Source organism: Physeter macrocephalus, chromosome 7 (assembly GCF_002837175.3).
Source record: "Physeter macrocephalus isolate SW-GA chromosome 7, ASM283717v5, whole genome shotgun sequence".
Taxonomy (NCBI): domain Eukaryota; kingdom Metazoa; phylum Chordata; class Mammalia; order Artiodactyla; family Physeteridae; genus Physeter; species Physeter macrocephalus.
Window position 1 is genome coordinate 127,163,455 of NC_041220.1, and position 6,950 is coordinate 127,170,404.

Below are 6,950 nucleotides of genomic sequence, written 5' to 3' on the forward strand. Positions count from 1 at the left end.
AGTTAGTGTGTGAGAGTATGTCTATTCAATTCACCTTGCTAATTTACACGTTTAGAAATTCTCTTTAAAAATCTGGCAATCTTATCTTTTTATTGAAGGTTTAGAAGCTGACGACTGTAAAGAGGGCTCACATAAGACTTGTTTGTCCCTTTAAATAGAATGAAGATAGCAGCAAGGCTGGAATTGAGAATTAACTAAATCTAATGCCTAGGGGTATTTAATGGTTTCTAACTAGATAGTACCCAAAAGAAATAGATTTCCCTGTAAAACATGTATAAATGTTTATAAACCTATGTACCTGGAACATGGCCATCAATTAGGAAGCAGGTGCCAGCAATGCTTGATCAAGGAAAATAGTTATCATAAAGTTCACATATTAAAATTTGTGCATGTTCCTTACTAAGAATCTCATAGTTGCTTAGTCCAATTGCTTTCACTCTTACTTGACATGGTTTTTGGCTTGGGTATTTGCTTTTGGCTTATATTAAGGGCTTTTTAAAAGAAACACTATTTGAAATGTATTTTACTAGCAACTGTCAGAATACCATTGAAGACATTATCTAGTCTATCTTACATCATCCTTATTATGAACACTATGAAAAAATTTCTCTTCGGCCTTCATGTCAAGAATGGTAGCATTATTTTAAATAGCTGGCTTGTTTTTACTTTCTGATGTTTGTGAACCTTTAACTAATTGATCACCTTTCCATCCTTGCTTTTGCTTCCAGGAAGCTTAGAGCTCTACTTGCTACCTAGTGCCAGCAATTGTAAGGCAATCAATCTGTGCATGTTACTGACTCTTGGCTTTATTATTTGCCTATTCTTATTTTCCTTTTGTTCAAATTCCCACATGCCGCGGAGCGGCTGGGCCCGTGAGCCATGGGCGCTGAGCCTGCGCGTCCGGAGCCTGTGCTCCGCAACGGGAGAGGCCACAGCGGTGAGAGGCCCGCGTACCGCAAAAAAAAAAAAAAAAAATCATTTTATTTTTCATTGCATAATTTTAAAAAGCTGTTACAAATCCTTTGTAGAAAGAGCTATGTATACACACATTCATAAATTCATTAGTACATTCACAGATTCATGCTTGTGGCATCAATGGTTTTATGGTTTTCAAAACCACAGCAAATTAGAAGCTGGAAGTTAGAAGGTGAGGGATGACTGCTAGAGAAAGAACAGTAAGAATGTCGACTGATAAGCTCCATTGAGGACACCAGAAAACTGTGACAAGAGACAGGTGTGCGAACTCAAAAACACAACTGTCCAAGACCATGCAAGGTAGGGCTGAAATACCCCGTGTGTCTCTCTAATCCAAGAATTGGTAATATGCTGCAATTCTGCACATATTGTTATAAACTGACCTCAGTAATAAGATAAGATTGTAGTATATTCCACATACTTTGTCTAACAAGGCAGTGTTCTGCTTACTATCCTTTAAAAAGATGTACCGAAAAAAATTGGGTCTCCTTCAAGGACTGAACTTCAGTTACTGAGAAAACTAACTCAGCCAAAACCCTCTCTTCTCAGTGAGGCTGAATTAAGGTGTTCTTGTAAAATCACCACATGCGAAATATCTATTGCATGATCAGGTTTGAAATTAGTACTTTTATTTCTGAACAAACCACTGCAATCAGCATATTCAAGAAGCTGGTCTGCTGTGTTGCATCACCTGAACTGACCTGCTGTCAAGGACAGCCTGGGCTCACTGAGGGTGAGAATAGGAGGATGATCCATCACCCATGAAGGGGAAGTTTAGTTACAAGCGCTGAGACGGAATTTGATTCAGATGTAAGTTGGATAATAGCAAGCTAATATCTCTTTGGCTCCACTACCTTTTCTTCTCATAAGATGCCAGAAGGTCCTTAGCTCCCCGGCCTGCAAAGGGGGAGGGTGGGTTGCAGTGAGAGACAAAGATATTTGATTCTCCTTGTAAATGCAAAAAGGCAGTAGAGCTATTTCCTGAGCTCACGTGGTACAGTGTTTAAAAGGATGGACTCTGGAGCAGAATTCTCGGGTTTAAATCTTGGTTCCGCTACTCACTTGCTACGTAACTTCTCTGTGTCGTTAAAGCTCTGTGTCATCGGCTTCAAAATGGGGCCAGTAATATCCCATTACGGAAAGGGTTGTCGTGAGAGTTACTATAAATAAAGTGCTTAAAACAGCACCTCACGATGTTCAATATATTATATGCTATATAAATGCAAATATTAAAAATGACTGTTAGTTAATTATTAAATAATACTAAATATTATCGTTGAAGTCAGAAGAAGGGAGAAATTTATTCCACTTCTAAGGTAGAAGAAATTGCCCTTTCTCTTCACATTACATTTGCAAATGTTTGCGAATGTCTTTATTTTATTCTATTTACATGCCACTGAAAACACTTAAAAGACAGTGAAGTGTGGAGGCATGGATTTGAGTCTTGGCAGAAAAAGGTTTGGGGGCTATTAAGAATAATTCCATGTAGTCAACCATAGATCTTACTTTTTAAAAAGTTTATTTTAAATGTGGCTTTAATCTCATTTTAAAAGTAACAGAACCATGATACAAAAATTTGTCTGTTCTTTACTCAGTTCAATCACATGAACAAAACCACCACTATGGAATAAACTATATATGGTGTATTTCCTTCCATCCAGCCTCTTTTGTGTATGGGCATGTATGGGTATGTGTATGTGTTAGTAACAGTGACTCTCAAACTACTTTTTCCTGCCATACTTAATGGATGTTTGCTTAACCATGTTCTAAATATTCCTATAAGCATTTCCTAACATGTTGACTATATTCTACCTCTTCACTGAAATAGAAGTAAAATCATTTGTAAATCTGAATATCTTAATAGATTACTTGCAACATCAACTGAATGGGCGAGTTTGTATTCTGTCTTTTCATCTAATATTATTTATAAGAATTTTCCATGTAATTATGTGTTCTAGAAATTGTTATTTTGAAAGTATTTCAAGCATACACACACACACACACACACACAGAAGAGGAAAATATAATTAACCCTGCACACCTCTCACCCAGATTAAACAATTTTCCGCATTTTGTCACAATTGCTTCATCTCTCTCTTTTCTCTCTCTCTGGTGGAAGCATCTTAAAGCAAATCCCAGACATTGTGATATTCTGCCATTTCATCCATAAACATTTCAACATGGGTCTCTAAAATAATTTTCCACGTCACCGTAACCACAGCACCTTTATCAAAATGAACAAAACTAACATCTAATTCAGGCCATATTCAGATTTCCCCCAAAGACTCAGATAGGTCATTCTAAATTGGTTTGTTGCCTTCAGGATCCAACAAAATCCATACATTGCATATGGTTGTGTGTCTCTTAAATGTTTTTAATCTAAAACTGTGTCATCCAACATGGTAGCCACTGACCACAAGTGGCTTTTAAAATTTAAATTAATTAAAATCAACTGACATTAAGACATTCCGATCGTAAGTCACACTGGTCACATTTCAAGTGCTCAGTAGTTACACATGTCTAGTGATCGCCATATGAGAACATTTCCATCATTGCAGAAAGTTCTGTTGGACATTGGGCTCTAGAAGATTAACCTCTACCCTGCTTACCCCAGGATCACTGAATTATTGAAGAAACTGGGTCCGTTTTTGATAATTCTGTATTGCCTACTTATGGAGAGTCTAAGTTGTTCCTCTCAGCCGGGTATTTCCCGTAAATTGGAAATTTTGTCTCAAAGCTTGATTAAAGTTCAACAATTTGTTTTGGGTGGGGCAGGAATAGTTCTTACTTCATACTTACTTCATAAGTACTTCATACTTCTGTATACTTCAATAATCATGATTTCATGGCCACTTTTTATTTCATTGAGTGTATATACAACAATATTATACTTAAGTTGTCTTTTATTATTACATACTTAATTAGTTTCCATTTTAAACTTTATATATAGTATTGTCTTAACTATTTCTATGAACAGAGATTTTTCTATATTTCTGTATCCTAAGGTATTTCTTTAAGATAAATGACCAAAAAAGGAAATTCCATATTAAAGCTAATAGTCGTTTTATGGTTCTGGATATGTGCTATTTAATTAATTTTCAAAGGAATTGTCCCAACTGATGCTGCCCCGAGTAATATGTGGGTGCTAGTTTTACCACATCTTCACCAGCATTGAGTATTATCACGGAAATGATCATAGCTTTTTCAATGTAATAGTGCCCTGTGATTTGAATCCATCTTTTATCCAGTCCTTCTTATTCCCTCGTGTCTTGGGCAGGCTCACAGCAACGAAGCCCTTCTTCCGACAGGGTACAGTTTTCAACATCTTAGATTTGAAGTCAGGATGCACCAGGAGACTTTGCCTTGGGCCCTTCCTGCCTAGATCCTTTGGGCCAATAATCCCTTTTCTCTCTTTATGATTCATTCTGAGCAGGCTTAGTGGTTAATCTTCTATTTCCAGTTTTATGATCTGTTCCTCCCCCTCGCCTAGATCTGAAACATCCTTTCCTTCAACAATTCAAACGTCTTGGCTATTCATTTTCCCCTTTGGTTCAGAAAGCTTTAGTTGTCGATTCTATTCCCTTGTCAGCAACAATTTTTTATTCTTACTGGCTTAGTCAGGCTGTCTGCCCTGGCTTTCTTTATAAGTGTTTTTGTGTAGAATTTTTGCCTCCTAGGAAGCCCACTGTAGCATAACATAATTAAGTGACAATATATGAGGTGCCAGGGCTTTACAAGCAGTTAATGACTGGTTGGAAGATTTATAAAGCAAGAGGTGAAATCAAAGAGAACCAAACGCTCAAGTTCTATATAAATAAAAAAATAAAAAATTAATGTGGTTTTAATTGTTGTTTAACAGATATTTGAAAAGAAGTATGTGAAGACATGCATATTAAGAAATCTTGACATGCAGTTGTGTGTCCACTAACACAACTCCATCTGCACCTTGTATTTCCTTTTCCAGCCTCCCATATTTGCCTGCTTCCCATAACCTTCTTCTTCAGCATTTGCTTCCCAGTCTACTGACCTCTGGCCCTCCTTTGATTCTTCATTGCGCCCTCTTACATTTTCAGTAAAAATAAAACGAGTGTGACTGAGGTCAGAATCTGGCTCTTTATACAAAGCTGCACATGCAAGATGCGAACTAGTGAGGAAAATGTGTATCATGGGAAAGTTAAAGTTACAATGGGAAACTTAACTTTGGAATTTCCTGCCTGATCTGTCTCTTAAGTTAATGTTTTAATCCGATGTCCTTATTTGGCTTTAAATGAAAAGTTAGAGCTGAGCTAGAAAAGAACAAATCAACAAACAAACAAAAAATACCTGCATGCAACTTATTACAGCTGTGGTGAAGACCACACGACAGCACATAACTTTCAAATGGTTGTACTGAGTGTTTACAAAATCTTATAACGTCGACCAGACTATATGACTGAATACTTGTAAAAATTGTGCTACGTATGTACAAAGTGATTTTTGGATTCCTGATAGCTGTATCCTATGATACCTTTTCCAAATCTTATTTTCTACTTTTTCAGGACCTCAGAAACAAACATGTGGAAAGTTCTGCTTAAAGAACGTTATGCTATGCACAGAAGCAAATAGCAATCCAAAAAAATATCCCCACCCTACCCCAAATAAACTTAAAGTGGTTGAACATCTCATACTCGGCTGGAAAAAGCGTTTAGTGATTACATAATCATCTGTTTCCTTCTAAAGGCATCGCCTGGCACAAAATTATGAATTGTAAATACGTGGTGAGTGAAAATGCAATCGGAGTTATTGGAAGATGTGCAACTCACCTACTCTATTCTAGCATTCATGCTTTTCTATTTTTGATGATGAGATTTTAGAGTAATCAACTCAGAAATAAGAACTAAGATTTTGAGAACTTTTCACATTTTCTTTCAGAAGGTCAGGAAAGCCAAGTCTTTGACAGTTGGGTGAGGGAACTGGGGTCTGTGACTTTCAAAACTGTAATTAATTGTGTTTAGTCTTTAGGCCTGTTATTGGCATAACTTCCAGGGCTTTTATTGCTCAGAGGCTGTTTTCAAGATGGTGTTCCATCAGGCTCCATTTTCCTTTCCTCTCCAAAAACTTCTGAGGATCTGTTGTGAAGTACCAGGAAGCCTGACTGCTAAGACAGATGTGGGTCATTCTGGCATTCATCTTTGCAGATGTTTCTGGCTCTGCAGAAACAGGGGCTCTGAAGGATTTGTTCATGGTCGCTAACTCTACTGGTGATTTACGGAAAAATCAAAGTCCCACTTTTCTAACGTGTAAGTGGAGACACATCTGACCTTGGGGCAAGGTCTTGCCTCATACTAGGTGAGGATTGAGCTGGAACCAAAACACTGGGGTGTCTCTGGGGAGAATTTCTGTTAACCTATTACAGCCTAAAATTTATCCCTCTCACCATGGGTATTCTATAGACTGAAGAAGTAGGGAAAATCCTCTATAAGCAGAAGCACCTTATAGTTTGTGTTGAGGATGTTGACACTTACCTAGTATGAATCAGTCTATTTTTTTTTCAGGTATTGAGTCATGAAAGTTCCCTCCTATTCCAACATTGCCTTATCAGAAGCACATGGACAACTGAGCACTGACGCCGCCCCACTGAGACTGGATTGGATGGGTCAAGGGCAAGGATCAGTGGTGCAGTGTGGTGAGGGCAGCAGCCAGGGCAGAGGGCTGCATAGACATTGGTGTCATGGTGCCACCTCCTTGGGAATTCCCAAAGACTCAGATGGGCATGGGCTCAAATTTTACCTCTTGGAAGTACAACTATTGATCCCGAAGAGTTAGAGAGTTAGGGTATTCTTTCCTTCTTTCCTTTTTCCCTCCCTCCCTCCTTCTTTCTTTCTTCCCTCCCTCCCTCCTTCTTTCTTTCTTTCTTCCTTCCTTCCTTCCTTCCTTCCTTCCTTCCTTTCTTTCTTCCTTCCTTCCTTTCTCTCTTTCTTTCTTTCTTCCTTCCT

The 6,950-nt window shown here is 38.0% G+C and overlaps 1 protein-coding gene across 39 annotated transcripts in view; it reads left to right on the plus strand.

Moving 5' to 3' along the window:
- LOC114486617 (uncharacterized) overlaps window positions 1-6,950 on the plus strand; it is a 323,771-nt gene that overhangs the window by 62,327 nt on the left and 254,494 nt on the right. For 23 of the 39 annotated variants that reach the window (XR_008617884.1, XR_008617908.1, XR_008617909.1 and 20 more), the window contains one exon: window positions 6,510-6,640. The exons of the other annotated variants lie outside the window; for them this stretch is intronic. The gene's annotated coding sequence lies outside the window, so the exon portion shown is untranslated. The remainder of the gene's footprint in view (window positions 1-6,509; window positions 6,641-6,950) is intronic. 39 annotated transcript variants of the gene reach the window in all.